At 42.5% G+C, this 15,115-nt stretch overlaps 1 protein-coding gene across 2 annotated transcripts in view; it reads left to right on the top strand.

The window, feature by feature from the left end:
* LOC116597796 (WAS/WASL-interacting protein family member 1) overlaps positions 1–15,115 on the top strand; it is a 114,764-nt gene that overhangs the window by 30,662 nt on the left and 68,987 nt on the right. Inside the window, exon 1 of one of the 2 annotated variants that reach the window (XM_032355991.1) lies at positions 9,711–9,810. The exons of the other annotated variant lie outside the window; for it this stretch is intronic. The gene's annotated coding sequence lies outside the window, so the exon portion shown is untranslated. Of the gene's footprint in view, positions 1–9,710; positions 9,811–15,115 lie in introns of those variants that run through there. 2 annotated transcript variants of the gene reach the window in all.

Here is a 15,115-nt window from a genome sequence, read left to right as displayed (position 1 = left end):
GGGACTGCGCAGAAGGATTGGTGTCTATAACTGAGCCTTCAAGTCACTGCCACAGCAGCCGCTCTGCCCTACCGTTGTGGGAACTGGAGGAGCCATGTGGAGATAGACTTCTCTGGCACAGGGCCGTGGGGTGAAGTCAAGGTCCCCAGTGCTGGTGAAGGTCGAAATGGCATCTGTTTGGAATTTCTTTCTTTCTTTTTCTTTTCTTTTCTTTTTCTTTTTTTTTTTTTTTAAGATTTGATTTATTTATTTGACAGAGAGAGATCACAAATAGGCAGAGAGGCAGGTAGAGGGAGAAGGGGAAGCAGGCTCCCCACTGAGCAGAGAGCCTGATGTGGGGCTCGATCCCAGAACCCTGAGACCATGACCTGAGCTGAAGGCAGAGGCTTTAACCCACTGAGCCACCCAGGCGACCCTGGAATTACTCTTTATCACTGTTGCCTTGTTTGACCTTCAGATGAAGTGGTGGTGGTGGGAGGGGACTGTCATTTATGGCCCCTGGCATGTGTGAAAACTACATGTTTATAAAGACTGGAATCACACCCATTGGGACAGTCTGGTGACAACCACAGTTTCATGTCCCTCCTCTTCGGATTCCCCAGAGGGTCGGGGTTGGGGGGGTGGGTTGCACTCCTGCAGAATGGTGGATAAAAGAAATGGTTGTCACTGTAAAAATTATTTTCTAGGTGTTTCTCCTTCAAGAGTAAAGAGTTGGCTTTAGGTAAGTAAAATACACTGCTCTACAATTGCACAAATGAGAAATGTAATCCCCAGGGGTGTCAGTCCACAGTTTGCATGGTTTGGTTGGGAGTTCCTGGAGTTAGTTAGTTAGTTTCTTTCTTTCTTTCTTTCTAACAATTTGGATAGCATCAGGCAATTTATCATTGATGACAATGCAGGGCAGGGCGCTGGTGGTGTTTATTTGCTTGCTTGCTTGTTTTCATGTTTTGGTAACCTTAAATCCTTGTCTTTAATCAAGAGAGGTGAACTTTTTAAAAGCTGAATGTATGTATTTAGTTGTACATTAACGGCACACTGCTTGTCACAACTTCTCTCCCCCTTATAGAATGCTCCTTGCTTAGGAAAGCTTCATACCTATAAAGTCCAGTTACTAAGAATTTCATCTTGGTTTGATGAATATTACAGTTATGGTGGTACTTTTTCAATAAAAAGGGAAATACAGTTTGCATTTAAAAAGTCAGCTCATTGGGGGCACCTGGGTGGCTCAGTGGGTTAAGCCTCAGCCTTTGGCTCAGGTCATGATCTCAGGGTCCTGGGATCGAGCCCCACATTAGGCTCTCTGCTCAGCAGGGAGCCTGCTTCCCCCTGTCTCTCTCTCTGACTGCTGCTCTGCCTACTTGTGATCTCTGTCAAATAAATAAATAAAATCTAAAAAAAGTCAGCTCATTGTAATATACCGTTTACTCCTATTTTGCCTGCAATTCTATTAGTGTTATTAATGATCCACACTGCCCCAAGATTAAAATGCAGTTTATATAAGATGTTAAGGAAACATATTTTGATAAACACCCTTGTGTTATCAAATACAGGCAATTTGAATGTTTTTGCACATAAATGTGTCTTGGAAGTTAATCGGTGGATATTGTGTTGCTTTTAGTACTGTGAGTAAGTCTATCACTGGGAGATATGTAAGAGTAATTTAGTAAATGGCATCTTATTTTATATTAGGTACTTCCCAGAGTACAGCTTTATTTCTAGAAGTTGCTCAAAGGCAAAGAAAAGAGTAGATACCGAAATACAGAATGTAGTGTTACCTGTTTCAAATGACTGTGAGTAAAGTAATTAATAAAATCTTGGGAGATGTTTATCTTTTGAAAGTTTGCTTCCTTTACAGAATCATGCAATTCAGCCTGTCTGCAGGCACTTTAGAATCCAAATCATAATCCAGAAAATATGTGATAAACACACGTGGTTGAATTTGATGTTGCTCAGCTGGGTGTTACCAACACTCTAATTGTAACCTGAATAAATCTCAAGACTCCGCTTGGACCAGATTCTGCTGGAGTCTCATTCAAAGAAAATATCAGAAAGTCAGAAAGCCTTGAAGAATGATATATCTTTTTAATGAAGTTTTTCTAAAAGGCACGACTTAAAGATTCTGTAGTTCACGCCTCATAAACAGCTTCTCCAACATTCCATGTAGACATCTGTTCCTTTGCCTGCACTCATGGCTGCTCTGAAACCTCTTTGTCTCTCTCATCCACATAGTTTTTCCCTGGCCATGAAACTTGGCTCATTTTTTAAAAATATGGAGATAAAATTCACATTCTGTTTTCCTTCTTATTTTTGATCAGACACAAATACATCCAACTCTTTCAAATTTAGAAGCATGAATGCTACATCATGAGTCCAGGCTCAAAGTAATTATAGAGATTTTCCATTCTGCTTCCTGTGTTGACCATGCCTCTCTAGGATAACAGGATGACCTGTAGCTCTACTACCCCGAATCCTGAATTTTATTTCCTGCCTAGCAGCATTCTCAGAGATAAAACTCATTGCTTGACTCCAACTGCATTCCTTATGAGAAATTTTACTAGAATGTTCTAATAGTAAAATTTCCACTTACCAACAGTAATAGTAGCCACCATTTACACACTGCCCTGGCTAAGCTCTTTGCATGTGGCTTCACATTCAACACGCATTAAATTATCCCCATGTTACATATGAGAAAACTGAGATCCAACAGCATAATTCGCTGTAGCTAGTAAGTAATGCATCTTCAATTTGAACCAGGTGGTTTGATTCCAGCATTCCTTCTTTTATGAGTGACATGAGGTTGTTTACCAGTTCTGCCCTATTGTGTGTGCTCTTAACTGTAGAAGGGAGGGATGCCTCGGAATAGGAAGATTGTGCAAATAGGCAATTAACTGAATGTTCTCTTGGTCCCATGTTGTGTGTATGTGTGTGTGTGTGTGTAAAACACAGATTTTGATCGGAGCTACAAATCTGTTTAATACCCATTCATGATCTCTTCCAATACCCTTGGTACGCTTCTGAATTGTTTGTACTACCTTGTATTCTTCTAGTTTCTATTCAGCCTGAAAGAAGGGAGCAATGAATATGTGAGAGTATCTTGGTTCTCTCTACTACTTCTGGAGTTCTGTATCTACGAGGCTTCTTATAACTCATCCTGGGTGAATAGCAAGGCTTTCTATGTGTCCCTGGCTCGTCTTTTTATGAACAAGGGAATTTGCCAGATCCTTTCAGTGTTTTGATCAACAACAAAGATGAGTGAGGGGTTATTTGAAATTCAACTGCATGATGTTGCAAAGGGCCAGTTTCATTGTTGGCACCAGGCCCTGTATGCCAAAGAAGAATCACTATGCTAGGTAGGGCTCTGGGTTTGAAGACAGCTGGCCAGGGGTCTTGATCATTCTGGCTTAGATTACGTTATGGTGGCATAAACAAATATACCAAAATCAATGCATCAGTGAGAGAAATTTCTTGACCTTTCATCTTCCTTCAGCTGCTCCAGTGGCTCAGAAACATGAGGCATAGTATCTCTTTGTATGATTGCGAATGAGGAAAGCCTTTAGCATGACATAATGCTCCCCAAACCCCCCAGAGTCAGTGTAGAAACAATTGCTCTGGGGTCTGGCTGGACTGTTTGACCTACATTCTGAAGCACTGACTGCCAAGGGCGTTCCTCACTGCAGTTCCTCCCTGAACAACACACATGTGGTGTGGATGGGTTTGAGTTTCTCTCGGAGACAGAACAACAAGGACACAGTTTTGATGGATACTGGAAATGACACTGGACTTGCAGTCATAAGCTTTGGGTTTAAATCCCAGTTCTATCATTTATTTACTTGTTTGAACAAATCCTCGCAACTCTTGGAAATGTGGTCTCCCCTTCTGTGTTATGAAAACAATTAAAAATAATATTTAACTTATAAAATGTTTCTGAACTAAATTAAAAAGTATATGTCTTGTTAAACAAGACATAGAAGAATAAGAGATATAAATTAAAAAAGAGTCAGTACTAAAGAACCTTTATGCACTGAATATTTTAGTACCGAGGTAGATAAAACAAAATCTGCTAAAAATACAAATAAATTAATACAAATAAAAATATAAATGTAAATAGATAAAAATTTCAAAGCACCAAGTTTTTCATAATCATAGTGGGAGACTTTAACAAAATAGCTTTCAGAATTTAATCACATAGGCAAAAATACATAGGGACAGAAGAATTTTTTTTTTTTTTTTTTTTTTAGAGAGCACAAGCGAGTCTATGCAAGTGGGGTGGAGAAGGAACAGAGGGAGATGGGGACAGAATCTTAAGCAGGAGCCATGCCCAGCACAGAGCCTGACATGAGGCGGAACCTCACAACCTTGAGATTGTGACCCAAGCTGAAATCAAGAGCCAGATACTTAACTCAATGAGCCACCCAGTCACCCCAGGAACAGAAGATTTTAATAACATCATTATCATTATTGATTTAACCCAACAAATAGGAAATACACACAATTGTTTTTTTTAAATTTCCACATCCAGTGGGGTTTTCTTCCTACTCTTTTTTTTTTTGAAATATACACAAATTTTTTAGAGAACATAAACCATTGACAAGAATTGATGAAATACCACACCACAAAGTAACTTTTTAATTAACCAAGAAGTAGATGTACTAGCCACATGTAAAAATAACATAGCATTAAAAATTAACACAAGGTGGTTCCTGCCCCACCTCCATCCAAGCACTTGGAAACTGAAATATAATCCTTTTAACTAATTCTTAGGTCAAAAAGGATATTACCACTGAAACTGCAGACTATTCTAAAATTAACAGTAAGAATATGATGCATCAGGGGTGCCTGGGTGGCTTAGTTGGTTAAGCGTCCAATTCTTGATCTCAGCTCAGGTCTTAACCTCAAGATCATGAGTTCAAGTCCTGTGTTGGGCTCTCTGCTGGGCATGGAGCCTACTTAAAAAAAAAAAAAAGAAAGAAAGAAAGAAGGAAAGAGAAAAAGAATTTGATGCATTTAAATGTGTGAAATAAGATTAAAGGTATACTTAGATGAAAAGTTAAGGGTTTTATTTAAAAGGACTGGAAATCAATTGTAATTTAAGAAGCTAATGAATGAAAAATAAACACAACATGAATGAAAAATAAGCACAACAAAGTAGCAGAAGGCAAAGGGTGAAGGGACATTATTTGCCTTTATTAGAAAAAGCCTGAATTTTCTTGGTGCATGGGTGGCTCAGTTGGCTAAACATCCAATTCTTGGTTTCAGCTCAGGTCTCAATCTCATGCATCTTGAGATTGAGCCCCATATTGGGCTGCCCGCTCAGCAGAGAGTCTGCCTTAAGATTCTGTCCTTCTCCCTATGCTTCTCCCCCTACTCGTGCTCTCTCCCATTCTTTCTTTCTCAAATAAATCTTTTTTTAAAAAAGTCTGAATTTTCTAATAAATTAGACATAAATTAGGTAGGCAGCAGGCAAAAGTACAGGGTTAACAGGAAAGCTGCTGGGATGAGCCTGGGAAGCTGAGTTAATGGGATAGAAGACAACTGTCCCTGCCCTCACTGTCACTTAGGTTTGGTCAAGGTGAAAAGCATGTGCAAAAAATAATTAGGGAACAGAATTGTGTTCAGCCAAGTGCCCGTTTACGAGGTATAGCTGGTGCATCTGTCGGCATCAAGAGTAGCCATAGTCCCTGAGTCTCTGGCATCAGCAGCATTTGCATGTTGGCCTCAAACTTATCAAGGTTCTCTGGACAGATTATTTAGCCTCTTCTGCTTGGCTGGCTTGTCTGTAGAGTGGCAGGTGGAAAGGGCTTCATCAATGACTCCCTAAATAAGTCAGTGTAGCATCTCTTCCAGTCTCGTCTGGAGGATCATTGGGGCACTATCAGTATCTTAGTACATCTTACACAGGAGTGGGACAGAAAATAGAATAACCAAGTTGTGCCTACCTAGATGAAAAGATTGGGCATTTCATCTGTGACTTTGTGAAACATGCCCACAGTGAATGCTTGAACAAGTTTCCATCCATTAAAAGAAATAATCTGCAAAGCATGATATGCCCCAAGCAGGCGTGGTTCATGGGCTGGAGAGAAGATCCTTACCACAGAGAAAGGAATGATCAGTTCTGCCCTGCTCGCAGTTGGTTGGCTTCCCGGAGTAGGAAAGGCAGAATCACAGAGTCCTCCTGACCTCTCTGGTCAGTAAGCACTGTTACCCCTCATCAACACACGTGAAGCCTCGTTCTCAACACCCTTCAGCATCAGCATTGGACTCCTCAGGAATGATGATGGGTTTAGAGGACCTTGAAACCATGACATGGTAGACATCAAAGGAGTTAGGGTAAACCCAGAACAAAATAGAAAGAATTGAACACCCTTCCCTCACCGTTTGTCTATATTTAGGGCTTGATGAGAGTTTGTGGTTTGAGGTAAAGTAAGAATGTATCCAGGAATAGGTAAAAAAAAAAAAAAAAAAAAAAAAAAACTTGGTTTTTTTTTTAATGTCTGTAGATGTTATATATCAAATCACTTTAATCAAAATATTTGTTCAATGGGTGAAAATAGTTAAATGATGTCTGTGGTCCAAACAAGAATTAATTGATGGCTCTACTTCCTCCATTCCCAGGACAACATCAACTGTAAGGTGTACCATCAAATTAATGACAGGGAAGGAGAGGAAAAAAAGACATGATACTAAATGTACACCCTGATTCCGGGAATGTTAAAATATGAAGGAGAAAACCACAACCAACACAAACATGCATTTTGGGATTAAGGAAATGTAAACTTTCACTCAGTTGGCATTTTGGTGTTTTCTTGGTGGTAGAGGCAAAGACTAATGTTATGAAAGCGATTTAAAAAAAAAAGGATTTTTAGGGGCACCTGGGTGGCTCTATGGGTTAAAGCCTCTGCCTTTGGCTCAGGTCATGATCCCAGGGTCCTGGGATTGAGCCCCGCATCGCATCAGGCTCTCTGCTCAGCAGGGAGCCTGCTTCCCCTCCTCTCTCTGCCTGCCTCTCTGCCTGCTTGTGACCTCTGTCTGTCAAATAAGTAAATAAAAATCTTTAAAAAAAAAAAGATTTTTACAAATACATGGGGTGGAACTAATGAAAACTGAAGGCAAAAAGTGTTTTTCAGGTCCATATATTTATCTTCTTTCATTCACTTGTCAAGACAGAAAAAAACAATCATGGGCAATTAGAAAGGTACGTGACATGATGAGCCCTGAGCATCTTGTAATGCCGAGAAGTAAAGAAGGGCTGAAAAACAGAATTCGAAAAAATATTAATAGGAGTGTGTCGAGGAGCACAGGAATCAAGGGAAAGAGCTCAGGAGTCGAAGGTGGGAACACTTCCATCAACAACATAAACTGAGTAGTGTTGAATTGTAACCCAAAGTATGCACTAGATAGCTCTGAGGCCATAATGATCAGTAAATGACTGAGTAAGTTAATAAATGGGGACAAGGGAAAAATCTTTTATGCAGAAGAACTCCAAATGATTTCTATAGATAACTGTGCCCTCGAGACTTTCCTTCCAGAGAAGGAGGAGAAGCCTTTGGAGAAAGGAGGAGAAACCAGAAGGAGGAGAAACCTAACGAATAACCCGTAACTCCAGTCTTATCGTGAGAAAAACCTCAGAGAAATCCCAGTTGTGGGACGTTGTACAAAAAAACAGTACTCCTCAAAACTGTCAGGGTCATCAAAAATAAAAGTCTAGGAAACTGTCTCAACCAAGAGGAGCCTAAGGAGACATGATGAGTAAATGTAGCGTGATGCCTGGATGGGATCCTGGAACGGAAAAAGGACATTAGAGGAAAATACTAAGGACATCTAAATAAACTGTGGACTTCAGTTAATAACACTGTATCGACATTGGTTTGTTAATTGTTACTTACATATCACATATTTATTACATAAATATAAGATTTTAATAGTTGGGAAGACTGGGTGCCGGTGGGTGGGAACTCTGCTCTCTTCTAGATTTTTCTGTAAATCCATACCTGTTTTAAAAAACAAAGTCTGTTAACATTTTTAAAGTGCCAAAACAAATGGAAAAAAAAATCTCACAGGCCAGGTAAGGGATTTTAAAGGAAAATTATAAAGCATTTTGTTAAGACCATTAAAAATTCCACATGGAACGTGGCTTACGTAGGACATACATCACCACGTAGTTGAAACCTAGAACTGGCAGTTTAACCCAAATTGTGACCCTTCTTAAATGTATTCAGATGGAGTCATTATTATTTCTTGTCTTTGTAGTATTTTGTTTTTCAGAGATAACAAAGTTTTATCAGTATTCCTATTTTAAAGCGAATGTCATGCTTCTAACCATCTTGACTTAACTGGCTAGTCTAACTGGACGGTTCTATCAGAATACCAGCCATCAGCTGTCAGGCTGGTGAAACAGTTCTGCATGTTTTCAGAGCCAGAAATGCAGTCATGTGCTGAGACTACAGAGCTCCACTGTTGTCCAGAGTCCTGATCTCAGGACTCCTTTCCTTACTCAGTGTTCTCACACGGAAAACTTCATGGGGGAATGATAGGGTAGTATTTTCAAGGCTTGGAACAGTGGGGCTGTCTACAATTACCTTTCCAAAAAACAAAAACAATCAAAAAATCCCTTTAAAAGCACTTTTAAGAAAAGAATTAGGCTAGAGTAGCCAAACAGAAACAACTTTGGGGTTTCTGCCCTGAGTCAGGTTGTACAAATTGTGGAATATTCCCGTCCATCCAGGACATGGTTTTACTCCCACACACCACTTCCTCCAGCCACAAATTCCATATGTGTGGGCCTCCAGAGAGCTAGCAGAATGGCGAAAGGAGAGAGGAAGACACTGACCACAGGAACAAGAAAGCTAGGAACAGCACCCTGCCTCAGCTCTTCTCGTCTGCCTGCTGCGGCGGGCACAGAGGGACACAAGGGCACTCCCCTGGTGCTCCTGCCAGGCCAGCATCAAGGCCCCCCACGGCCAGGGCTTGCTCGCATGCCTCCACGAACCCACCAGCATCCCGCAGGGAAACCAAAACCTGGCATATTTTGGACACCATCGTGGCAGGGAGGCAAGGGGGTGGTAAGAATGTCTACCAGCTACTTAGCCCAGGAGGCAGAGCGTACAGCGGCTTTGTTTGCTGAACCGAGAACGAGGGCGCACCATCTGACAGCAGGACTGACTAGACTGGAGGTGAACTTGAGCCTGGCCAGGGAAATCCACGATGAGTGGCTCTGGTCACTGCAAGATCTAGAAATGTGAGCTAAGCCCTTGGGTGTGCTTCTCTGTGATGGTGCCCTCCAGAGGAGCCTGGGGACCTCCTGGGCGCAGTGCCATGGCCCAAGCCCGTCTCTCCCGGGCAGTCCTGAGAGCGGCAGTGCCGGGGCCTGTCCAGGTGACAGAAGAACACCCAGGGCTGTGCTGGGAGCAACCTGCCCCTTTTCTGCTGCTGCCCCAGCCCCATGATGGGGGACCCAGGGGCTCCAGAGGCCCTGTCTCTCCCTTAGCCCCACCCCTGCGGGCTTCCTGGTGCTAGGAATCCGGACATTCTTCCTGCCTTTCTCCTAGGTCATTACCTCTTTACCTGTGTCCCGGGGATGCCTAAAACAAGCCAGGGGACCCCTTTCGGGTGACAAAGATTCCTTTAGAAGCAGGGTTCCCCCTGTGTGAAGCAAGCAACAAGCCGATCCTATCACATGCTCTGACGGCTTAGAGAGGTGGTCAGAGACAGAGCAGTGAGGAAGTGTAATGTCACATGCGACGTTTACAGGAAACCTGCTAGAAGATTGCAGGGGAACTTGAGAACTTGTCGTTTCGGCGGATGAAAACACAGGTTAGTGCTTTCCTTTTCCCTCTGAAAAATCCTTCAGGGCCGCTCTAAAATACCTAACTGGTTCTTTTTCTTGAAGCTGTCTCTCTTTCTAATGTGAAGAAACTGGCTCTGGCTTGGATGTGAGAGCTGGGGCTTTGCTGGGAACCCTATAGTTAGAGGAACAAACACTGGGCCATTATTGTGAAAATGAAATTCTCAGAATCTCTTGCTTCCCTCTTTGCCTTTTGAAAAACAAACCTTCAGATATTCATGAACTTACTTATTCCATGGAATTCAGCTAAGCCTCCTCTCATGTTTACCTATTAGCCCAAATCTGAAACAGGGCAAATCAGCTTGTGTTCGCGGGGCATTCAAAGGGCAGTAGAAAACACTGAAATATTGTGTGGAAACACGCTGCAAGTGTGGACGCAAACGTTTGTTGTTTTTACATACTTTTCATCTGGTAAAACGAATCTTTTGGCTTGTATTTCCTCTTAAAGTAATTTCTCATGTTTTTATAAATTCTTAGTTCCCTTTTGTATTTTTTCTCCCTTCTTCCTTCCCCTTTTCCCCCTTCCCTTCTTCTACTAACATAAAGCAGGAGTAGAGAAAAGGGGTAGGGAGCAGCTTGAATGTGAGATGAGGAAGTCCCCCACCCGCACCCTGGCGTAGGCCAACCACTGTGGGGGCCCCCGGGCTCCAGCAGTACAGGGCCTGAAGACGCCATGCGGTGCGGCCCTCACTCGAGCCTTGGCTCTTCGGTCTGTGCTTCCTGTGTGAAGGGAAATTGGAAGAGTCTAGAGCAGAACCAGAGGAATGGTTCAAGGGTTGGAAATTAGAGCCCAGAAACAACTAAATAAATGCTCCAAGGTTACTCATCCTCTGGCCAGCGAGGGACAGTCTGATAAAGAACTTCAAGTGAATAAAAGGCTTTTCACACAATGGCCTGCTACTTTCAGACGTGTATGGAAAAAGGAGAAGGTCTCAGATCTGAGTTTAGCAGGGTGGGCGTGGGATGGGGGCGCACTACATTCCTGGACCATTATCAAGCCCTGGGACAGGTAGCCAGAGAGCTGGTTGAATGTCATTCTGGATGTTTTTGAAAACACACTCGATTTCTTCTGTGGCTGTGTTCCGGTGTTGATCAAGGTGGTGGGGGGAGGTGGAGAGGTGGAGACTGGGGGCTTCTCCTTCCTTCTCGTTGTGCCCACCCAGTGTTCACCAAGGTGTCTGCACTGAGCAAATGACAAAGGGGTCAGGGGCCAGTGGGCTCACGTGTTGTTTATATCCCAGCAATGCAAGATAACCAGGGCAGTGATGAAAGAGAAGAATCATTGTTGATTAGATCCTCAGATGGCCGCATTTTTTTCCATTTTTTACAACCACGTTGTGCAAGAAGATGGAGGGGAAGCTGACAGAGTAAGGATGGCTTCCAAGTTGGAAATCTCAGCCCAAGTGGTTTCAGAAGCCCTGCACTGGGCCTGAGAGAGGCAGTGGCATTTCCATAAGGGGTAGCGGCAGAGGAGAGGTTGGCCTCTCTTGGTGTTTGGAGCCCTTGGCACAGATCACTGCATGGAGTAACACACACACACACACACACACACACACACAGCAGGGCATATGGCACCAGGCGCGCCCCTGACACCAGGAAGAGGCTCCCAACTTCATGGTGGCTGGCCATCCCTAGAAGGAGCTCTTCTTTTGGTTTTGTTTTGCTTTTTTAGTTGGTCATAGAGCTTTGTTGTTCAGGGAGTTTTGTAATCTGCTGTACATCGTAGAGAAGGGCTTTTTAGTCTGTTAGAATACTTTCCAGATGGACCCAATGTCTCTTTATTAATGCAGCTTTCCAAAAGCTGTTTCCATTTATTCTGGGGGCATCTGTTCTCTCTCTAGCCATTTCTCACCCCCTTCTCCAGCTTTCTGCCTTCTCTGTGATCCTTTGTGTTTGAGATACAAGACAAGGTTTATAAAGCGTCCTTATTTTTTGGTGCCTCTGGGCCCTAAACCTGGAAGTGTATTCTGGAAAACAAAGGACACGGGATGGCACAGGGTGGTCGATCATGATGGATGGTGGAGGGCACCTCAGATATTAATGTAGCTTGTGCTTTTTAGACAGGAATCACTGCCAAGTTGCAGTGAGCTCAGTTTGAAGGTCAAGAGCAGAAAGAGATAAGCAGTCACCTTTCTCTGGAGAGAACATTGTGAATTTTAGGGGGAAGGGGACTGTGTGGGCATGTTACTGAACTCTCTAAGTAAGAGGAAGGAGGCTGACTTTGCTAAGTCCTCTTCCTGGACCCTGACATAAAGGCGGGCCTCCTGTCCCCAGAATCCCAGAATCCCAGCCAACACTTCAGAGCGGCATCCACAGATCATGGGGTTGTCTGGGCTTCAGAAGGACGCAGTGGGGAGATATACAAAACATGCATGCTAGTAGGGGGAAAAAAAAAAAAATGAAACTTTGATGAGTGAAGCTTTTGCAGTTGGATTCATCACTGGTCATCTTCTTGGGTTGTCATCACCAAGTCTGGGGGCCCAGCTCTCTAGGCTTCTCAGACAGATGTTTCTGGACCCGTGGGATGTCTTAAGAGTTGTCATCACCATCTTAATGGGAAATACTGGGAAGCACAGGTTGTCATTTTTTACATTGCATTAAAATAGACATAACATAAAATTTGCCGTCTTAACCTCTGAGTGCGTAGGTAGTTCAGTAGATGGGAGCTCTGTACCCATTAGACAACTCCTCCCACCCCCACCCCTGGAAACCACCATTCTACTCTCTGTTCCTGAGTTCGGCTACTCTAAGTCCCTCAGATAAGTGGAGTCATACAGTATCTGTCTTCTTGTGACTGCTTTATTTCACTTAGTATCATGCCCTCAAGGTTCCCCCATGTTGTAGCAGGTGTCAGAATTTCATTCCTTTTGGAGACTAATATTCTATTACATGGCTAGACCACATTTTCTTTATCCATTCATCTGTAGATGGCCTTTGGGTTGCTTCCATCTCTGGCTGTTGTGAATCATGCTGCTGTGAATTAGATCTGCAGATATCCCTTTGAGACCCTGCTTTCAGTTTTTTTGTATGCATCCCCCAAAGGATATGGGGGGACCAGATGGTAATTCTGTTTTAAATTTTCTGATGAACTGCCATCCCATTTTCCCTAGCAGCTACACCGTTTTACAGTCCCACCAACAGTGCTCGAAGGTTCTATTTTCTCTCCACCCTCGCCAGTACTTGTTCTTTTCTGATTTGTTTGTTTTTTCATAGCAGCCGTCCTAGTGGGTCTAAGATGTTATCTCATAGTTTTGATTTGTATTTCTCTAACAGTGAGTGATGGTGAGCATCTTTTTAGATGCTTGTTGACCATTTGTATATGTTCTTTGGGGAAATGTTTGTTCAGGTCCATTGTCCATTTTCTTAATGAGGTTATTTGGTTCTTGTTGTTGAATTGTAGGAATTCTTTATATATTATAGCTATCAGAGAACCATAGATTTTTAAAGTATGTGCGGGTTTTAGGGTCCACATCATCTGCTATGAGCCAGTTGCCTCCTGTCATGTACCCCCTTGGAAAAGACCATGAGTTTCAATAATATGATTTTTTTTTCAGCAATAGGATTTTTATCTTGACTCTGAAATACTTCATGAAATCTCAGTCACTTTCACTTGACAAGAAGTTCAGTTTTTAAGAGCTGACAAGGGAGAAGGCAAGGAAGAGAAAGGGAAGAGAAGAAATAGCATGAGGTAGTGCTGTTTATTCCTTCCAAGATTTCTACTTTTTAGCTACACAATCTTCAGGAAAAAGGCTTCTCCTCAATTCTGATGACTAAAACCAGACTTCATATGGGAATAAACACCCTTTCTGAGGTTCATCCAGTAACCGTGTCTTCCCCTACCACCCTCCTTCCAAACCCACAGACTGGACAATACCTCAGATTAGAAGTTCATTACCATTTTCCTTCACGAATGCGTCAAACAAAATATTTTCTTTTTCTTCTGAGTACTGAGGACCCAGAGAGGACGTGGGCCATTGTGCTGGAAAAGGAGCAAGAGCAGTAAGACTATTCTGCTGTTTGTTTAGATTAGAGATTTTCTGGAAGGAAATGCTGGGGAAGATGTGAGGGAGAGCCTGACATAGTGCTCTGTGGTTCTTCTTTGCCTGGAATTGCTGTCTTCTAAATAAAACCTCATTAATGCTCACGGGTACTCGGACACTTCCCAGGAAGCGATTGCCCTGTGTGTTTGATGGAACTTTCACTCTGCCTTTTTTTTTTTTAGGGTTTTTATTTATTTATTTGAGAGAGTGCGTGCACATGCGTGTAGGGAGGAAGAGTGTAGGGGGAGGAAGGGAAGAGGAGACAATCTCAAGCATATTCCACCTAAGTGCAGAGTGGTGGGGGAGTGGGGGGGGCTCGATCTCATGACCCCAAGGCCATGACCTGAGCCGAAACCAAGAGTCAGTCACTCAACGGACTAAGCTACCCAGGCACCCCTCATTCTGCCCTTTCAATTTCCTTCCATTTTCTGTATCAGTTAGAAGGTTGGTGCCGTTTCCCCCAAAAAGCCTCTTAGGGTTCCTTCTCCACCCAAAAGGCATTTAGACAAGAAAATGACAAGAGCGGTTGCGTTTATTTGTTCGTTTATGAAAGGACAGAGAAGGCTTTTCCTCAAAAACAGTAAACTGGGAAAAGATGAGTCCTTGAATGGAACCTGATATGGGGCACACTTGAAGAGGCTTCCTGACTTCCGTGGCTATGTCAGTTCCACTCAGAGGAATTCCTCCATTACTAACACTGTAATTTCTCAATACTAATTAGAAGTTACTGCTTTGACAGTAACTAGCTAGATGCTTACCAGAGTCTGGTCTGTTTTGATACTTTCTGGTATGAATTAGGCTTCCTTTCTACTCTTGTTTGTGTCTGGATTTTAATAATATGTCATATTTTAAGCTCTCCCATTGTATTTTGTAATCCTAGTGTGGCTTAAAAACAAAGAGGTTTTTGGTTTTTTTTTTGTAGTAGGATTCATGTTTGTATACACATGTGCATGAAAACATACATACATACATATATATATATTTTTTTTAATAGGGTCAAAATTCTTTAGGGCATATATTTTCTCAACTTAAAGTCATTCATTAGATGATATCCCAGAACCTACAATTCTCTGGACTATGCAACTAACTCTAGGCTAGGAGGTTCTGCGTCTATTATACCTATAGTTTCATTTGGACGGTTTGCTAATGAAATACTACTCTTTCAGTAAATCACTGATTTATTTCATGGGGATTTCTGTGATTCCCAGGCCAGCTGTAAAAAGATTTGGTCTTC

This window comes from Mustela erminea, chromosome 8 (assembly GCF_009829155.1).
Source record: "Mustela erminea isolate mMusErm1 chromosome 8, mMusErm1.Pri, whole genome shotgun sequence".
In the NCBI taxonomy this organism is placed as follows: domain Eukaryota; kingdom Metazoa; phylum Chordata; class Mammalia; order Carnivora; family Mustelidae; genus Mustela; species Mustela erminea.
The sequence above is the reverse complement of the archived record's forward strand: the minus strand, read 5'-3'. Positions and strand labels throughout refer to the sequence as shown.